Here is a 22,374-nt window from a genome sequence, read left to right on the forward strand (position 1 = left end):
TATCGTGTGTACGGTCGTTCATTGATCGTCCATGGTCTGAGCATGCGCGGTGAACGAACGTTCGCTCACTTCCTGTGGTGCACGTCACTTCCTGTATCGTTCAAACGATCGCATCTATCGTGTGTACAATATCTGCGAACGATCGTGTCGTTATCTGTATGTACAGGATCGGTGCTATACTATCGTTCGCAGATATCGTGCAGGATCGTTCGTCGTTCATTTACCAACGATAATAATTGGAAGTGTGTACGTAGCTTTATATGGGGGAACCCTTGAAATGACTTTTGGGTCTTCGGAGAACTCCTACAATATCCACAGCTCACAACACATAAGTGTGGGAGTCAGTAGGAAGAATGTCTCATACATTGCTGGCCAGTGGGAAGGCTGTCACCCTTAAAGACAGCCCAACAAGATAATCAGTATCTATTAAACTAAGATTGACCTAAGATTGACAAAGTGATCATTACTAAACCCCTAACAACCTTTGGAGGAACCCTGGTTGAGAAACACTGCATTAGACTATAAAAGGGACGTTACAATGTAAGAGGGACGATTAATGATATACTATTAACTGAAGTTCTACGTAATATGTTGCCACAATAACTAATATTATATAAAATATTAAATAGAATAACAAAGTCAGTGCAAACCTGGACTCAGTTCAACTATACTTTTTTTTGTTTTGTTTTGGACTAGCTATTTTTATATGTCAGTTCAGACTACGAGGCAAGAATCAGCACAATTCAGTCAGTTACTTTAAAACCACAGCCTCAGTCAGTTTCATGCAGTGGGTGAATAAATGAAAATAACTTCATGCCCATGTATGTTGTGGTATTACATTCTAAATGAAATAAATGTGCATTTTTACCCTAATGGGGTAGTCACTAAAGAGATTTGTGTGCATAGAAAACATAATATAATCTCTAGGCAAGTAACACATGTTCAGTAACATGTTTAAAGCATTATGTAGCACTAATAAACTTTAGACTGACTAACACAACTATTCTCCTACATGTCCCACATAGAAGGTGTTATTTTTTTAAAGCTCTCACTCAAGTTCTATCACTTTATTTTATACAACATGAAATATCTCACTAGCACAGGTCCATTTATTGTTATAGTAATAAATTGAGGCACACCAATTCTGCTTTAAAACTTGGCCTTGTTTCATCCTTTTTTGTCTATATATCAGTGGGAAAGGCTTATCCCCCTGTATATACTGCCCATGCTGTCATCTTAGTACTGTATTAAAAAGGTTACAACCTGTTAAAAAGCATTTTTTTAACCTAACCCATTTTGGTAGTGTTCCAGAATTTTATTTTGGAGATTTCCTGGCTTTCAAAATGCTATTTGTTAACAAATAAGTTTTCTAATAAACACATCATGAACTAATTTTGTGTTTAGTAGATTGCAGTACAATGTGTTTTCCAGCATATTTAGTAATACCTTCTTGTTTAAGAATTTTCGTAAATAATTTGTAAATAATTTGTGATACAACTATATTGGTCCTTTTAAAACTATGGAGTTCAGGGACTCAGGTAACACTAGGAACAATTTACTCTCATATTTCTTATTGCTTCATAATATATTTTATAATTTAGGGACCAGTCAGTGCTGATGAACTTTTTTTGCACTTCAGAACTACATGTTTTGCCACACAAGTCTATAGGAATGCAAAAGCAGTTTAAGCAGGTTAAACGCAGGTCAATCACACCTGAACCAAATCCACATGATCAGGATTGATTTAAACCATTCTCAAAAGTGCTCCGCATTTGCCCATCGAAGTCTGTTGACAACACTTCTAATATACATGAATAAACTTGGCTCCATCTATACCTTAATTTTTTGTCACTTGTAGGACAAGTTGTAGAGATGGGAGGAGTAATATGTGTCTCTCCTGATAACAACTTCAGTGGAATAGGAGGAACTCACAGGTCCTAACAAACACACATTCCAGGTTTGCTGGACCACCCAGCTTCATTGATGAAAGTGTATCCTCTCCAGCTTTGGAGAGCTTTAATAAATTAGGCTCTTGGCTCATTGATGTCTACTAACAATGTATGTATGTATGTAGCGTATGTACCAATAAAATGATTTTATATTATGCATAGCATAATGTATGTAAACACGTGTTTTTAGGAACTAGGTAAATAATATAGTAAAAAATAGTTTAGATGGTGGCCAGCAAATTTATTGTTGGACAGCTCTGTATTAAATCTCTCAGATCAGAGAATTGGATTTAGATGAATAGAAATTTGAAGTTCAAATGTTACCATATATTGCCAAAGTGAACAGATTTAAACTGTACATTTTTAAACCTGTAAGCAGTAACGCAGTTTAAAGAACAAAGATGCCATGCAAAGTCCAGAAACACATAAAACCAGCGTGTCTTCACCTTGTTATAAAGCCTGCTTAAACTAAAACCCAAGCTACTTTGAAATAAAGCATTTAAATCAAATTAGACAATCAGGCAAGTGTAAGCAAAGAAAAAAAAAAGCCAGAAAAATTTCTGTCAATATGATTTTACCTAGTAACATCTGCAACATTTGCATTATATGATACATTTACTCATTATTAGAATTTCTTTAATAACATAAAAAAGGTCAAAAAATATGCATTTACTATACCTTCAGAATTTTTTTCCTATCTACCGCTGGCTATGTCACCCAATCTTGCCCCTGCGCATTGCGAGATTAGGGGACATAGGCAGAAGGCAGAAGAAGGGCAAAGAAGATAGCGACGAAGGAAGAGTCGAGGAAGTCACGGTCCCGTTCCAGAAAACCTCCGGTATCGGTGAGGTTTTTTTGATTTTTTTTTCTTCCGCTTTAAGGGAGCATGGTTAAATAGAGCTTACATGTTGTATACACTGTACTAACACAAAGTATCCCATGGATACTTTGCTGTAGTTGGGAGTTTCTCCTTTATAAAATCATCTGTGGTGTTTGTTATACCATTATGTGACCAGGCTAGTTGACTTTCTGTCTTACTTCGTTGGTTATCTTTCCCCCTGTTGCTTCTCTGTTAACTTGTTCCCTGACATTGTTTTGCATGTTTTTGCCTCTAGATATGTATATGATTGTATGTACTGTTTCCAGTTTATGTATACTGCCTGTCAGCTGCCTGGGCTTTCAAGTCCACCCCCTCCCCCCATGGAGACCAGACAGTTCTAGGTCTTGAACTACAGTAGAAGCCTTCTGCAACCACTGTTGACTCATCCTTCTGTTACCAAAGTCTGTTGACCCCTCTTCCTCTTCGTTTGTGTGTTTCTTTGTGTTTTTTTTGTCAGTCTAGTCTTTAACCTCCTTGGCGGTAATCCCAGGTGTGGCTCAGGGGGAATTTTCTGTACCAAAAGCGGTAACCCCGAGCCACACTGAGGGTGAAGTTGCCAGGGAGTCCTACCTGGTTCCCACGTGCCAGCGGTGTCCTCCAGCAGTGCCCGCAGCGTCCTACAGCAATGTCCGCCATCTTCTTCCCCTTGCAATGTCGGCCAGGCATCTGTGTAACCTGGCGATGCCTGGCCGGCATCTGCGCCCCCAATGTGTGAATGTTGGGGACGCAAGGCCAGGGGAAGCAGATACCAGCCAGGCATCTGCTCTCCAGTGTATGGCTGGAAGGCGGGACTGTGCAGCTGGGAGGCGGGACCAGGCGGGAAATATAAAATACCAAGTATTTTTTAATGTATCACTTTTACATTTAAAAATACTTAGTATTCATACCGCCAGGGGGGTTAAACGATCTTCTTTTTCTTGACCACCAGTTTTCCATTGAAAATTGGCTTCTGTTATCTGTGTTTCTTGATGCTGTCCTCTATGTTCCTTTCTCCAATACTAAAATGATACAACTCTTGCTGGACCTAAAAATCCTTTCACTGATAAAAGTGCAGTAAACCTCACATTCAAATTTTCTTGAGGTCCAACATTTTATTGTAAAGGTGCATAGATCATTTGGTAAATTTCTAAATAAAGAGAAAAGAAATGCAGTTAAGTTTTACTTTTGTCACCCTCTAGGCTATTTTACCTGTGCTGCCTTTTAAAAACCACAGATCTTGGCAGTTTTGGTCCATAAAATAAAAATTAAAAGAAAACATAAACGCAAGTACTACATATAATAGGATTTTAGTTAGTAAATAATAACATTTTTTGCCTAAGATGATTTCTGAATGATAGTTCCTGCTGTAAATTTAAAGCCTGCCAAAGTTCAAGTAATGTACCTTTCCAAAGTCCAGACCTAAATGAGTGTATAAACCTCTCCTCTAATCACTGCAAAGCAGGAATACATTTTACTGCAAGAGAATTTAATTTGCCAAAACTGGCAAGTTGCCTATCATACTTGGTGCATACATCTTTTGTGGTCTATTACACACTTTCAACTCTTTTCTTGTCGAGGTGGATACATTTTAAGATACACAAAACCCATGTGTTTTGGTAAAATGTTAGTGGATCCTGCACACATTATCTTTTATATTGGTTTTAACACATATATCCATCCATATCAAGGTGTTTTGCAACACCTAAAGACGCCATATGTTATTGAATCTAGATTAGATTTATTGCATATTTCTCTGTCAAACCAATAAAGCACAGTGTTTAAGAACAACGATTAATTGAAAGCATATTTTTTGCCAAATGTGTGTTTTGTTTGTGTTTATCTACATAAAACACAAGCTAGGTTGTGTAGGGGGAAACGTGTTTATGTTTTGCATCTTTAGACATGAGTGAAATGTGTTTACAGAAATTACGGAATTGTACAGGGAAAAATAAGCAGTTAAAGATGTCCATTAGAAAATAAAACCAGCTGGTATTTGAGGAATGTTGTATGTTTGTGAAAACACTGACTTTCTTGTTTGTTTGATTTTTAACAGAACGCATGTTGAGATCAGATAATTACAGATAATTCAGTTCATTTAAAACACAATTGTTTGTTTTAGGATGAATACAATGTACTTAAATTATGTGAAAAGTCTGGGGTGAACATCACCCAGTTTTTCATGTGATTTTATGAATACATTTTTTATGAAGGGATAGTTACTATAAATTGGTTTATTTTAAATCTATTTAATTTTTGGGAAACTGTTCTAAACCAATGTTCTACTATTTTCTTAGGGAGATGTCTTTTACAGATATTTGTTCACATAAAAAGTTGGGTTTCCAAGCACAAAAATTATTCTGCCAGTATAGTCTAAAACTAGCTCTGGTTCCAACACTGTGACAATTGATCATATATCTATCTTTATGACTAAATCCAACATTTTGCAATTAAGCAGGAGCCAAATAAAACATCAGTGATGGAAGAAAAAGATACAACCATGAGCCAAATGTAGATAACATATAACGAGTAATTCTAACAAAATTTTCAAGGGAAAATAAGCACTGCTTATGGAACTCCAAGATAAGCAAATAGTGTCTAAATGCAGGCAAGTGTACTAAGGGAATTTATTCCAGTTCTGTGCAGCAATTCAGTGTAAAACTTTAATTCTGTCTTCCTGAATAAATACCTGTCATTGCCACTCTCTAAACATAGGTCTGGTATCCATGCCTCATGGACCTGTTGGCTCCCTGGCACAGCTCTGCATTCCACTTAGGCTATGTGGAGTACAGTGAAGATGTCACCACTGCTTTTACAAAGCAATTTTTAGGTTTGCAAAGTTAAATCTAGGTGTCCACACAATGTGGCTGCCAGAGACTTCAAGCACTCCTCAAGCAGGTAGTGCGAAATCACCCGAGGTGCAGAGTCTAAGTGACACCAGGTCTTCACCAGGGCACCCTACAAGGGGGGGGTGGTCCTGTAGCCTGGAGGCCGTGGGGCTCTTTGTTGCTTTTACTGTCATCAGGTCACAGCCCTTGAGGTTACCCTACCTGAGGAGGAAAGACAGAGCAGTCTTGGTGTGGAGACAGGTAGCAGGGTATGCAGCCCCAGTCCAAGCAAGGGTCAGCGCAGGTGGTAGGCAAACATAGTCAAGATTCAAGCAAAGGATCAAGGCAGACAGCAAGCAAATCTAGTTGGTGTCCAGGTCAGGGCAGGTGGCAGGCAAACGTAGTTGGGGTCAAGACACAGGTCAGGGCAATCGGCAGACAAATATAGTCAGGGTCCAGATGCAGGTTTAGATAAAAAATATTAATATAGCACAAAACAGGGTAGCAAGGTGTCTGGTGCAAAGTCACAGCACCAGTCACCATTACTGCTGAGGCTAAAATAGCCTCTGTCCTTTATGGAGCGCTTCTTCCCTGGGATGTGTCAGTATATGCATGACTGCAATTGGACATGAGAGACCAGGAAGTGCTGCATGCTCTGTAAGGCAGAGACAGAAAGCAAGTGAACTTTGCAGCTCGACAGGGCAGACAGGCACGGGATGGCAGGGATTGCAGTGGGAACCGACAGGTATTGTGACAGTGGCTATTGAGGGATATATTAAATAATAATATAAATAATAATAATAGCTTTTGTGTGTGCAGTAAAGCTCCAATATTAAAACATTTGGCATCCAAATCTTGGTCCTCATTTAGATGCATATATCATTGCTCAACCCAGAAATTTTTTTAAGCCGGTTGGAAAGAAATTGTAGGTGGGTGGCAGCCCCTTTATTGTGACAAAACTCTTTAGTAACCACCCAAAAACAGCCGGGTGGGTGCTGAAAAGTGCCGGGTGGTATGCCCAGGTAAAAGGGCCTGGGGAGAACCCTGTATATACTACTTGTACAGCTTTACAATGGTTACTCCATGGTGAACACAGAAGCCCAATAATACTATATGTAGGTCTGACAGGTTCTGGGACCGCCATCAGCTGTTACAGAGATCCAAAGGCAAGAGCAAAATGGGTAGTTGTCCTAAATATGACACTGTGCCCCCGGTTTGTTATATCTAAGTGTTTGGCTACTTCACTCCCTGCCTGACCAGCACATGCAGAAAACATTTCCACAATTTTTGTGCAGAAAATGGATTATGTTCAATTATGTAATCACAGTGGGTAACATATAACTATCTGCACTGAAATAAAATACACTTTGGCAGCAATATAATAGGGGCTCCAAAAATGTTCTTGACTAGGGGCCCATTCCTTCAACCCCAACATATATTAAATGGCTAACCCAAGTACCATCCAGTAAGAGATGGTATTTTTTGCATTAATATGTACAAACCATTCAACTTCAACCATCTATAAGTTAATTCGTAATTGCAGCTATTTCAATTCTGAGCATTTGAATCTGAGACATGAATATGGCTAAGTAGGCATCTCAAGCTTCCCACATTCAGTCATCTGTAAGATCTGCCTCCAATCCTACCAAGCTCTATTTTAAGACCATATTTCAACAAAGTCCTTCCTATTTTGACACATAACACGTACTGTAACCTTAATATAATGTAGAATCAAAACCATAATTTAGAGAGAAAAGAAATACAAGATGGTGGGAAATGTATAGGAAAACCGAATGAATGTTTTACTTTAGCACTCATCCACGTTCACACTTCTCATTAGACCTCAAAAATGAAAAACTGTGCTTCATGTCCTATTACCTAAATACAAAAGACCTGCTACATGCCTCAGTTACCCAAGTTTTTTTGGGGGGAAAAGATATTTGGTGAGTTTTGGGTGTCCTTGCTTTTTTATTTTTCATTAATTGTTATACTTAAATACTTACAAAACTTTATGTTGTCAGTGAAATTATGTAGTACATTACCATAATATCAATTATCCATTTGGGAATGAAAATAGAATATTACATGGTAAGGAACGATCTGCATGGACGTTGTATGTCCTGTGTATTGCTGGATATTTCTTCTGGGTACTCCAGTTTGTTCCCACATGCAAAACAGCATACTAGTAAGTGATTTGGCTTCCTAAGATTAGCCCCTACTCTTGTAACTGTAGCTGGCACTGGATTTTGTAAAGTGCTGTCCAGTATGTTGGTGATATATACAAATACATAAAAATAACAGGAACACCTAACTAAAAAATATGTTTCCATTGTTTAAAGATTTGCTAAATTGGTACACAAGTAATGATGACAACTTCTATAATTAGAAAAAATCATGCTTCTTGCTAATTGTAGTTTTAGCTATGACTAAGCATAGGACTCTCTACACAATCCTGGCACTGGAATAACTATCCTACTTGTTTGCATCTAGCACTGGATAGACTTTTGTTTTCAGGAGTATATTTAGCCAATTTATGTCCCTTCCACAAAAATCTATCTTCAAAATCTTTATCTTGTTTAAAGAACAGTGTAAATATTGACCATTTCTGTTGACCACTCTTACAGTTATGAATTCTTTTTTCCCAATGTCTACTGCAAAACAACACTATTGGTAGTCCCAATCTCCTGGCTCTTCGGGGCTCGCTTTAGTTCCTCTCTCTAACCTCACATATCTGCTGTGTCCTGCTGTGACCTGAAGTCAGAGAGTAAAACCTGTATCTTGGAGATGACAATTTGTTCTAAAAGTATTGTTCAGGATTGAGGGCAGGAGAAAAGTAAGCTACGTACACACTTCCAATTATTATCGTTGGAAAACGAACGACGAACGATCCTGCACGATATATACGAACGATCATATAGCACCGATCCTGCACATAGAGATAACGACACGATCGTTCGTAGATATTGTACACACAATAGATACGATCGTTTAAGCGATAGAGGAACTATGTGCACGACAGGAAAGTGAACGAACGTTCGTTCATTACGCATGCTCTGAACATGGACGATCAACGAACGACCGTACACACGAACGATGTTCAACGATCGTCGTCCAATCCGATCCGCCGGTCCGGTCGTTCGTTTCCAACGAGTTTCCTCGTTCGTCGGCGTCGTTGGTTACTTTTTTATGAACGATTTTTTGCCCAATCGATCGTTCGTCGTTCGATTGGAATGATAAAAATTGGAAGTGTGTACGCACCTTAAGTATTTGCACGGTTCCTTTACCGGTAAAATAGATTAAAAAACAAAACACGATAGAGCCACATTAAAGGCCAACTCAAGCCAAATGCTCTCTTTTTTAATTTTAGATTTGGATAGTCACAAACGTTTAGAACCAATGTAAGTCTTTAAAGTTATCTGTTTAATTTCTTGTCCCCCTAACTCCTGTTTTTGTTCTGCCTGACAATGAACGTGGAGTGTGAAAGCAGAACTATCCATGAAAGACACTGCACTTTCGCTCTGAAAAAAAATTGTTTTAGTTGCTGATTGAGCCTATTTTGGGAAGACCTGTAGAAATGTAGAAATTTTCAAGCCGTCTGCAAAAGACAATAGCAAAGGTTCTTAACATTCTGATTCCAAATTAAAATATAGATTAATATGTAAAAGGGTTGTCCCACTTTACCATGATACACTGGAAACTATGAAAATAAGTACTTTGCAGAGAATTGAGAAGGAAAACTTGAATATGTTACTCTTTTTACAGACAGACATTTAGAATGTGGCCTGTTAGAATTATCTGATGGCAAAGATTCGTAAAAAATCAACAAAACATTTTAATTAAAATCTACATTTTTACACCATTGTTGACCTTAGCTAAGTTCTGGGAAAGAGCCCCTAATGCATTATTTGTATAACATTACCACTAATCCTATAAGAGAGGTCATTTAAATGTTATATACACACAAGGCTATCAGAGATTTGTATAATTGTGTGAAGAAACAGATTCCTATTTCTGGGTGATAATTTTTTTTGGTGAGTGCATTAAACACCTGGAATCACGACTGCCAAATGTGAATGCAAAAGAAGGTGTAGATTGGGAAATATTTGCTTATGGAAATTCAAAGCAATTAAAGCAAATCTGCCTGGCTACTCCTTCTTTTCTATAGTCATTTTGTCATGACTTCAGAGCTAACGTTGATTTTTATTTTCATCAGTGTGTCAATAAATGACTAAAGATGAAGATTAGTGGCTCATGTTAACAAAGTATTGTTTTTCTTAGTCGTGCTGACTGCAAAAAAAGAACTTTTGTACTTATACAAACTGACATCCACTTGTTTATTTTTTTTACAGCCCAAAATGAATAGGTACAAAGATGTACAACAATGCGGTAGTGAACCACAAAAGTTTAAAAAATAGCAAAAGGTTAATGGATAAATAAATTTGCCTCCAAGAATGGAAAACAGCCTAACTTTGTTTTACTGGGAGCTACTGTTGGCCCATACCCTGAATATCATCTAATATAAAACAAAAACTTTAATCAGGAATTTTCCCTCAATTTGATCCAATAATTAGATATTACCATAATAATTGGCTATAAAATATGGCACCGATTACTGAAATCTTTAGTGTCCTAATGAAATGACCAGTTTAGGCTACAGACCCCATTTGACAGTGCTTAGTGAATGCAGTGATTAGTAAATTAATCCCTTTTTGTATGTTGTTATAGTCAATATAAATGTTATAAAGGCACATCATGTATAAAGCAGTTCTGAAAGTTCACTAAGTAAAATGGACGATTACTTTGCAAGGGATAAAAATGAATATAGTGACTTCAGCCATAAAGATGTATGCAAACAAAAATTATGCTATTTTACTTCTCCTTGCACATGATTGGTTATACATCGCAAAGCAAATATTATCACATTCACTCAAGTTAAATAAATTATCATATGCAGAGTCAACAGCCTAAACTGCATTAGTAAATCAACCCCATCATAACTGAGATAATCATACCAAGAAAATAATGTTGGCTTACTAAAGAATTTTTCCTTGCATTTTATTGGGTGGTTGAAATCAACAGAACTTCACCTTATTCACTAAGCTAAGTGAAATGTCCCTATTAAGGGGCTTATTCACTTTGCTAGGTGAACAGCCTACAGTAAATGCTGGTGGTGTTGCAAACTGTGTTTCTCTTGATTTCTGTTTCTTTTTTCTTGAACTTTGACTTACATAAGACCAAGTAAAAATAAGTCTGTTTGTATGTGATGTACTGAAGCATGAAATTTGTGCTGTTTTCTAGCCACAGCTGAGTTTTGCATACTTACTTATGTAAGTCAGTTTTTGGATTTGAAATTGTTCACTTAAAACAGATGCAATATAAATTTACGCCTGCATTTCTATACCGCTGTATGGATAAGTATATAAAACATTCACATTATGGGCCTGATTTATTAAAGCTCTCCGAGGCTGGAGAAAATAGACTATCATCAGTGAAGCTGGGTGGTTCAGCAAACCTGGAATGGATCTGGTCCAGAACTCGCAAATAGCAAATTACTTTGGAGAAATCAATTCCTGGTTTGCTGGATCACCCAGCTTCACTGATGAAAGGGTAAGTTTTCCAGCCATGGAGAGCTTTAATAAATCAGGCCCTATATTTCAATGGACATTCACACTTGTGTGGCTCTGAACCAGGAAAAAGATTTTTCACTTATAACATGACAAACATTTTTTGCTGTGCTATACAACAATGTTACAGACAACAGATAAACAAAGTAATGTTCATAGGTGCCCATAAGTGGACTGTGCTGTTTTCATTTACTATGGCGTAACTGATCACTCTCCAACCATACAGTACAAACTAGGCTTCTCTTTCAGATCAGTGTTTTTTCTGAAGGGAAAATACAATGCTTTTGGGTCGAATATACAAATAAATGTTACATTTTTAAGAAAACAGTAGTTATTATTTTTCAGACAAACTACCTCCCACTGAAACCTTGGACAGAGGCATACCCCAACGTATTCAATGTACATTTTACCTTTACCTTTAGCTACTGAGTTCCGTAGACAGGCTTTCCTTTTAAATTAAGGGAACTAAGCAGAACATGGAAAACACAAAAGGGACCTGAGAGCACCACCTGCTTGCTGTATATGAAGTACAAAATATTATTATGTACTAATGCAAATTTAGCTTGTGTAGATTAATTTAAATGTGTTTTATTCCTTATTACAACAAATAAATATGCAACAAAACCCCTGCACATTCCATTAAATTGTTTATACACCCATACCAGGTCATGAAGATTTTTTTTTTAATTCTCTACAATGTAAACAAATAAACTGTGTTACCATATTTTTGCTCTTGGAAGGGTTTCTCTTGGTTAAATCATAAAACTAATACTTGCAATCTACTCTTAAACGTGGTAGTAAAAATAAATTAAAAAATATACATAAACAAATACATTTTAGATAAGTAGCTTTAATTGCCTAGCCCAGGGGTTGACAAATTTTTATGGCCACTAGGTCATTTATGGTGTTGGCGGGAGTACATTAGGCCGGACTCTGAGTCCCTCCCTAATGGCTCCGCCCACCACCAGGGAATGCCCCCTGAAGTGAAATCTCTCTCCTCCGTATGCTCCAGCTCCGGTAGTTCCTAATGCCCCTGGCAGATCTGGCCGGCAACCCTCGGCTCTGGAGCTTCGGGTTGCCGCCCGGCATTAGGCCAGATCGGCCAGGGGGGGTTAGGCCGAAACGAACTACTGGCTAGGCCGTATCTGGCCTACAGGCCAGAGTTTGCCGACCCCTGGCCTAACTTAATGCTAACTGACTGGCATGTTATTTTGTAGTATGACAGCTGTCAGTTTTCTTTCTTTTGTGTCCAATTGTTAGAGCAGACACATTTTTAAAGGTCTCTATTAGTATAAAAGGGAGGACATAAACATTCCTTTGGTTCCTCAAATGTAGTTTTCCTGGATTTTGGTCAAATAACTTTTTATTTCAACCAAAACTATCACTAACAAAAAAAAACTATCCAAGAAGGTGCTGTGTCTTAAGCTGCGTACACACTTCCAATTTTTGTCGTTGGAAAGGATCTTTCACGATCCTTTCCAACGACAAGGGAGTGCACGATGCATGAACGGTGCTGTACATACAGCACCGTTCATGCTCTATGGAGAGGGGAGGGGGAGAGCGACGGAGCGGCACCCTGCTGCGCGCTCTCCCCTTCCCTTTCATTAGGATCGGCTGTCGTCCATCGTCCGTGGATCCGGCAGGTCGGTCGTCCGGACGATGGACGACACCGACTGTACACACGGCAGATTTTCGCCCGATAATTGGCCGATGCCGATTATCGGGCGATAAAAATCTGACGTGTGTACGTAGCTTTAGTGCCTTGGTAAGTTACATGTACGTGTAAATTATTCTTGGCAGCAAAGAGAAGGGTGCTGCTATGGCTCACATCTTTCTGAAAATACTAGGTGCCTGGCTATTATGTTCATCCTATGGTCACTGTTCAGAAGCAAGAAATCAGATCAGTAACGTTAGATAAAGTACAGATTTAAACTATCAAAGTCATGGATCAGGATGAAAACTAAATAACTGGCATTTTAGTAGTACATCTATAATACTTTTTATATAGCCATTCAGTGGGTAGCCATATTTGCCATTACATATGCAGGCTCTGCTCTCAATGATTGTGTCTTGACAATCCTCATATCTCCAGCACATCTGCCAGACAGGGTATGTCAATTTCAAAACAATAGGCTTTCCAGTCTTTCATGATTTTAAATACTCTCTCTGAGAGTGGTAGTCAGAGACATTGGTACCTTTAGGTTACAGGGAACAGCCATTCTTTATTCATGGCAAAAAAGGGTACTACTAACATTTTACATTTTATAATATTTGGTAATGTTCATTGTTTTGTTCACAATTGATTCATCAAATGCATGAACTTTAATGAAAACGTTCCTCTTGCTGAGTAAACACAAAGTGCCTATTGATTAATAAATCAAAATACATGGATTTATATAAAATCTACTAAACATGTGCAGTTAACAAGGTGCTTTTTATTTTGGTACGGTGTTTTTTACATTTATTCTCCAAAGTATCCATGCAGCTATAGCAGGTCTTTTAGTATCTTGTAAACAATCTGTCAACAAATGCTATGTATCATAAAAGCACTTGTTTGTTCAGTATTGAAATGATCAGAACACTTTGCGGTATGTGCTTTTTGTAATGATAAATTGCATGCATTTTAGTTACCTTATCAGTTTGAATTGGGTAGCTTTTGAAATTATAATCTGCATTAAATAAATTAAAATCACTATTTACTTCTAAAGTGATTTTTGTTTTTTTTAGGGTATACAGAAAACACTTGTACCTGTCATAAATAAACATGACCATGTAGAAATCAGTCTGGTCCATACAACATGCAGCATACTTGGAAACTGTATGTAAATGAACCCATTAACTGTTTTAGTGCAAAGTTAATGCAGCCGAGTATGAGAAAGACATACAGTAGTTCTCTATGAAGAGGAAATCTGTTAGATTCCATGGCAAAAAGTGATTCCACTAACAGAAAGGGTACACACTGGAATGTTTTAGTGCACTGTATACTATTTTCCCAATCTTTTCCAGAAATAAATGTGTCCATCACAGCAATCTTCTTTCCAATCTGCAATAGATTTGAAGACCATTACTGTAAACTAGTACCTTGTCCCAGAGCTACACACCATAGGGTTTATTTAAAGAAACCGAGAATGTAACTAAAAGTAATTGCTAAAACCTTGTGTAGAATTGAAAAAAAACTTAATTGACCAGGTCAGGAAAGTATCCAGACCTATTGATTTCTGTCTGAACAAAGTAGTGTGCTCATATCCTTATCCCCATTACATGTTTTTACTGTTATATGATCATGAATTGTGGTGTTGTTGGTAAAATTTTGTTTTACAGTCATCGTTTAAAATGATGATAAAACTAAACATCAATAAATTTAGGCTTGCTTTGTGTATGACCAGCATTAGAAATCTGGCTCTGTATACAACAAACGCAGGTGATATGGCAAGAGTAAAAATAATCGGAAAAAATAAACTAGGGACCGGGAGATCATAGGCAGCAATTGCTTTGGACATATCCACACATTTACAATTCCCAATCTGCCCAGCTACATTTAATAATATTATTATTATTCAGAAATTGAACTTATAAAGCGCCAACATATTACACTGCGCTGTTCATTAAACGGCATACATTTAATGTGTTCTGCCAACAGTATTGGGGCGGGGAGTACACACACATATGTTGGATGTGGTCATGCATCTAGCACATGTGGCCTCTGAGATCTGCCCAGCTGTCAAAGATCTTGTAACAGAGTATTCATCTTAGGGAAGCCATTGAAATAATTTGCTGCAGCCTGGAAGCCATCATTAGAAAATTCTTTTTTACTATGACACACTGTTTCAATCCACCTTTCTCTCCCTTGCATCAGGTGAATACTGGGTTCAACCAATGTAACAGCAAACCATTTTTTACACCTGTGTGCATGGGGCCTAACCGGGATTAATCCCACAGTTACATTAAAATATCATATCATCTAATAATTCATATGTAGAGTGGAGAATTGTTTTACTGAAGCTAGTGTCGCATCACAGTTTATCATATCTGTATCTCTGGCTTCTCCTAAAATTACTCTGCAAATCTAATAGGACCACAGCATATCCCAGTGACAAAATCCCTATGTTACTGCAAAGAGTGAGTGAGAAATCTGCATGTTTTAATTGCAGGCTGTGTTGCAAGTCACATAGAAATAAACGTGGTGCACAGAGGACTGCAAGTCGTTCTTGTTTTTCAAAGAATGCCCAATTACATGCACGGGAACTTCAGCTCATTCACTAAGCTAAGGGAATTTTACTGAGTGAGGTAAAGTTATGCTAACCTCATTCATCCAATTGTGCAAGCAAATCAATCTTTTCTTGCACATGATTGGGCATTCTTTGAATAGTAAATTATTATCTTGTTTCACCTCATTCAAATAAGTAAAAATTCACTTTTAAAAAACAAGCTCTACTCTTTTGGTAAATCAGAGGTCATTGTCTTTTTATTTTGTTGATTCGTCTGAATCTAATCAAAAATGTTGTTCCTGTAAGACATTGTAAATGAAGTCAAAACTTGGAATTCAGAATCATCTTACATGCAAGCCACCTGAAAGCATATGACTAGATTGTACTTATTACTTCTTTATGGTGGAAAGAAAGTGTTTACAGGCACAGGCACCAGACACAGAGAAAATGGCAAATACTGCATTCTTTCAGTGCTTTCTGGGACAAATAGCTTGCATTAGAGCTTGTTTTGGGGCTGGGAGAAGTGTTTATTACAATTTCACACTAACTGTCAAAAAGAAAAAAAAGCATGGCAATCAAGCAATAAAGAAAAATGAATGCAGCTTTCTATGATTCAAGGCACTGCATTCCAGATCGTTTTAACATGCATGTCAGAAACAAAACACTAGTCATTGGACAATATCAGCTGAGTAGCTGGGATCTTATCCCATGTACTACTCCGTGTCTGACAACATCAGCTAATGTCCCATTTAAATTCACAACAAGATATTATAATTCTAAAAAGATGCAGTACGGTTAATTATCTTCCCCTAAATTGCCCTTAGACTGTGGTAACGACATATGACTATGGGGGGACATAAGATTGTGAGCTCCTTTGAGGGATAGCTAGTGACATGACTATGGACTTTGTACAGTTCTTCGTAATATGTTGGTGCTACATAAATACTGTGTAATATTAATAATAATAATAATAATAATACAGGCAAAAGTAGGTAATAATAATACAGTGAATTAAGTAGTTGTAAAAATATTAATACAAAGAATAGGCAGCTTCCAAGAAGAAAAGGACAGAATATTTAAATTCCAATTAAAGTCCAAATATTTTACAGCATTACACCCTAGCCCCTGTTATGGTTGGGTAGTACTGTGTTGGTTCTCAGTTATATTTACACTTTGCTTTGAGCGTTGTAATAAAAAAATGCCATGTGTCATACTATTGGTCACTGCTGAAAGTAACAAGGGCTGTTCCTAATACACACATAAACGTTCATTTTATTTTACTTTTCTTTACTTCTTATGCATGGGACTATTTAAAAGTTTAAACATTGTAAAACATAAGAAAATACTAAAAAAAGATTGAAAGTATACACATCACAGAAAAAGACAATGAGGTCAGTTACTAAGACATTATTCACTAGTAAAAAGCCAACCATTATGTAGTTCAAATACCAATGCGACTCACACAGTGTGATTGGCTGCTTGAAATGTACTTTTATGTACTCTTTCAGTGAATCACCCCCAAAATGTCAAATTTAATTCTATTGTGAAAAATGTTCTTCATCATTTCATAAGAGCAGATCCAAAAATGACAAGACAAATGGCCCTAAAGATGGGTGTCAACATGCCAGTACAGGGTATCCAGACAATAATGTAGCTATTTCTACAACCAGGAGACTGTCAGTTAAGTGAGTAACTGAGACATAAACTGACCACAATTACTTTAGCCTGCAATCCCTCTGAGAGTAGGGATTCATGCTTTCCAAACCACTCTGGAAACAGTTCAAAAAGCCCATGTAATTTCTGGGACTGCAGAACGAGTACAGCACAGAGTCTCCTGCAATACGAGCCATCTGGCACCAATAACAACTTGGTAAAGTTTTCATGGCTTGCTGACAAAAAAATACATCTTGTGAATTGGTTTCTGGAGTAATTAAACTGTGGCGCACGTACAGTATTCCAGAGTTTATCTTGATAGATGGTATCCTATCAGTCTTTTATACACACAGCAGAAAAGTCATCATATTTGACACTTGGAGTTAAATAAATATTAAAACAAATATTAATGTAAACATTTTTCTTGAGGTGGATTTAAAAATATTCCAAAATATTTTTTTAACAAAGAGAGTACAATTTAGAAATAATTTCTATGTGCTAAATACATTTTTGCATGTCATATAATAATAATAAAAATGAATAATATTATTATTGAATGATACTAAAGTTAAATTATGGACAGCTACACAGCTCCATGTGTAGGTGGAATATATATATATATATATATATATATATATATATATATATATATATATAATATCTGCAGCAAATTATAATATATTTTATAGTATTTATATCATATAAATATAATAATTTTTATTTTTAAAATAAGAGACACACATCTTTCTGTGTATTAGGGGTTTAAAATATGTTAGGAAACCGTAATACTCATGAGCATTACATAAATATATAAAATATATATTTTTTATATATATATATATATTTATATGTATATATATATATATATATATATATACATATATATTTAGAGCCACATAAACTATAAAAACGTTATGCATATTATGCATACATAATACTAAAATTATTTTTTATCATATTTTTATTTTTTTAACAATAACAAATCAAACATCCACCAACATATTAGAAAAAATGTGACAAAAAAAATATATAGATGCCATAATAAATAACAATAATTATTCTGATGTATACATCCAAACCCATGGGGCGTCATATATTAATAAGCGGCACACATATAATTTTTTTTACGATCTTAACATTAATTCAAGCAAATGTTTTTGTGAATGTTTAGTAAATCTCCAGATAAACTAGAAATCCTAATTATACGATTCAAAGAACCTGACTGAAATCTGTCACATATGTAAGTCACGGTGTTGTAAAGCAGCTGAAACAATTGCTGTTATTGTCCTGTAATAATGAATGTAAACCTTTGATGATTTTACAGAATATTGCAGCAATTCTTTACAATCAGATCCTGTGTTGTGATTGGTCACGCCAATAATTTTTTAATATAACTGCATCCATTTGTGGGTCAATTTAATATTTACATTGTACCATGTTTGATCTGTACTACATGTGCCAGTGTTATTTAGCTGCTGACAGATTTCACTTAAAAAAGGGAAACAATAGAAGAAACAGTTATTCTTGTATCATTGTTCTTTGGTATAGGTGGCTGTGAACCTTTCAATACTCCCTAGTTAAAGTAGTTTTAATTCTAATAATATATAAATATAGGAAACAATCAAAACTATTCCATTTTATATTGTACTTACTAGTACAGGGCACTTTGGAACAATGTATAAATACATTTGGATTTGTTTGTATGGGTCATTGCACTTTTATATGTATAGCATGGACATGTTTACCTGTCCTCAGCATGTGGTGCAGGGGATCCCTGTGTATGATGGGGACTGATATGAAGGGAGCTGTGCAGTGCTGTCCATGGGCTGCAATGGATATTAGTTTGTTAGACTTGTTACTATAGCAGCATGTACTCACCAGGTAACAGGCAGAGGATTCAGCAGGCATCTTCCCAATCACACAGCATGCACATGGTGACTGAATGATTTCAATGTCCACTCCAAGTGAAAAGTTTACAAACAAGACAAGTGCTCAGCACAGTTCCTGACCCCCTGCACGTGTCACTGCCCTGAAGAGCCACACACTGATATCCAGAGCTCCAGGGCGCCCCCCCTCTGCCACTGTCAGCCTGCCCATTCACTTACAGAGGGGCACCATACTGCCAAAGTGCATTGTCTATTCACACTGAGAAGCCAGGTGTGTGCTCAGTGATAGGTCCCCTGCTCCCTCCGCTCTCAGCGCTGCTGCTGTGCCCCGGGCTGACAGACCAATGACATTTGGGATAGAGGAGCCTGGCGTTATATCAAACACGGCATCCTCTGCGTCCTTTTAGATGTGCACGCCATTACACTCACGGCCACTAGATGGCACTAGGCGATATCCAGATTCGCTATGCATCATAGACATATAGAACTTGGAGCAGTGAATGTCTAATATGAACCCCCTGCCTGAACACAGATCACTAATATTGTGCCTGTAAGCAAAGAATATAGAAATGGAGGTGACATAATATATTATTATTAGTAATAAAAAAACTTTGTTACGCAGCTTTATACTTTAACTTTACGCCTATACATTAAAAACGGGTGGCAAATGACAGAGAAAAACAAACAATGACACAGAAAGAGGAGAAGACCCTTCCTAAAAATGTTATTTATTTACTGCAATGTATTTAGACAATATACATTTATAGAGGAAAATATATATAGAGAAAATAATGCTGCAGGTAAGAATTCTCCCTGGTTTTCTAATATACTACTAAGATCAGATGGTATCATGGATCCTTCACAAGTTACAAACTAAGGGGCAACTTGTGCCCTAGGCAAATATGGAGCCAGAGCCACAAACAGCATTCCAGATCTCTTGCCATTTAGTTGGGGTTCTGGAAAAGGTGGGGGCCTAGGAATTCACCAGTTTCTATTATACTACCAAGATCAGATGGTATTATGATGAGCCAAATACAATTTTATTTAAGGTGTATACAAAGCCACAACTTTTTATTTTTTTACGCGTCTATATGATTAGTTGTGGAGTCTGCACCCTGCCAGGAAGATTTCCTGCCCTATGGATGCAGCAGCTGATGAAAGTAAGTTTTCTCATAGTGAACATTTTTATCATGGAGAGGTCCCTGTGAGGACTTTCCCTAACATTTGCTCTGATGACAATAAAAATGTTGGATTTATCCAGTTTTAGTGACGATGGTCATCAACATAAATGAAGTGGGAGATTTTCACAGCGGAGACACAAACAGCTATACAAACCGGCATAGGATCCAAACGTAACCAATAGCTCAATATGTGGGAAAAGAAGACCTTGCATATAATCGCACCATCACTGGCAATCTCTTTAGGAAAGGGGGCTAACAAGGAGGTGATACATCCGAAATATACATGCCTATTGTCATTTGCAGCAGCTTTACAGGGACCAGTGCAGTATATTGATGTGAGCTGAGCCTATTGGAAACAAATCATTGAGTATGACCTGCAATGATGAATGTAGTATAATAAGTGGGTCCTTAAAATGAAAAAACAGAAGTATCATCTGATCACACAGGAGACATGACAATTGACCCCCTATGAAGTGAGCTACAGTAGCATAGAATAATCTCACATGATCAGTAACTAATTGCAAAAAGTTAGTACTCAGATTCTCCAGCAGACAATTAACACATTAAGTGACTGTCAGAAACTAATTTAATCTCTCACAAAAATAAATATAAGTAACCTTATATGGTAACTGTTTCAAATTACACCCACAAAATGCCAATGTCATCCTTATATCATGGAATCATTCCCAATATGCACACAGGGATCCTTCACAAGTTAGAAGGGGCAACTTTGGACAAAACGGGCCTTGGGAAAATAATGAACCAGAGCCACAAATCCACAGCATTCCAGCTCTCTTGCCATTGAGTTGGGGTTCTGGAGAAGATGGGGGCCTGATAAATCAACCAGTTTGCCTTACCCTAAAAAAGACCCTACAGCATGGTACACCCAACACCTCATTTATAATAAATTAATTGTGAAGGAAAGTCCATACATGTGGGTTTAGTGATATCTGCTATTGTTGTTCTCATCACACATCCTACAAAACCCATTAATGAAAAGGAAAGTTGAACTATGACTCCTAAAGCACAGCAAAAACTACAATGCTGGAGGTAATGCTGTTTTTATGTTTAACTTTACAGATTAGAAATATGGGTTTACTATTAGGACCATGTCAGGGGGGACATCTATTCTCAGCTGAATTGCTGTTTGTACAAGGACATGCTTATCAGTAACATTAGTTTTGCATGTAACTTTACTGTTTGGATACAAAGGAGAGCGAGTAGCTGTAAAAATTATAACTAAGCAACAAATGTCCAATGTCTATACCAAATGCAGCGCCAGCTTAAAATTGCTGTTAATCGCTATCATTGGCAAGAAAATGCTCCTACAAGTCTGACTTTCACTTACACTGCAGAAATGTGTACATTTGCAGCACCACCTAGAGGCCATTCAGAGATAAGCAAGAAGAAAGCACATCTAAAGGGATGCTGAGGATGTTGCTTCATGTGACTATGGGAGGGGGGTATGGTGGCACTACAGGTCACCAAGTCAATGATTGGCATTAAAACTGCTCAGGAACACTTTCTCCCCTCTGTTTTGCTATGTCATGGCGAATAATAAAGAACTATTACCTGGGATTTTATTACCCTGTCTGAATGTTTACACTGAACACAGGCAGGATATTTATAGACACAATCTGGAGTATTTCTTTTTTTTTTCATTTTCCCAGTGGCTAGAATTAGTTAACTATTGAAACAATGGCGTCATGGGAAATAAGACGTCACTTTCTAGGAATAAAATGACACATTTTTCATTGACTCATTTGCTGCCATCTGTATGTACACTTATGATGCATAACTGGACATGACTTCTTCTGACTAAGCTTGCAGCATGAGAAACTCCATATTTTAGTAGAGATCATCACACAGGAAGATCATTACAAAGCCCCAGAATCTGCTATATACCCTTTATACCTCCCAACTTTCTGAGATGGGAATGATAGACGCCTTTAAGCATTAAGGTTTTAGGCAAAGGGAATCCCCCCCACATCAACACCCCCAGGTAACTGGCCCATGATGAATGAATACACAAAACGATTATTGCTTAAACCCCCAACTGTTCTCTTCTCACCAATACTGTTCTTGTATACTGACTTTAAAGGAAAACAACACATGCAAAAGTTTACAGGTTGGCTGAAAGTTTTAATGCTGTATAACATAGTTAAAACCTAGTATTAGAATTCATTTTT

General features: G+C 37.1%; 1 protein-coding gene across 1 annotated transcript in view; it reads right to left on the bottom strand.

The window, feature by feature from the left end:
* The window catches only part of GLIS3 (GLIS family zinc finger 3), a 211,393-nt gene extending 192,205 nt beyond the window's left edge, over positions 1 to 19,188 (bottom strand). Inside the window, exon 1 of the mRNA XM_072404214.1 lies at positions 18,997 to 19,188. The gene's annotated coding sequence lies outside the window, so the exon portion shown is untranslated. The remainder of the gene's footprint in view (positions 1 to 18,996) is intronic.
* Positions 19,189 to 22,374: the final 3,186 nt, after the last annotated feature.

Source organism: Pyxicephalus adspersus, chromosome 3 (assembly GCF_032062135.1).
Source record: "Pyxicephalus adspersus chromosome 3, UCB_Pads_2.0, whole genome shotgun sequence".
In the NCBI taxonomy this organism is placed as follows: Eukaryota; Metazoa; Chordata; class Amphibia; order Anura; family Pyxicephalidae; genus Pyxicephalus; species Pyxicephalus adspersus.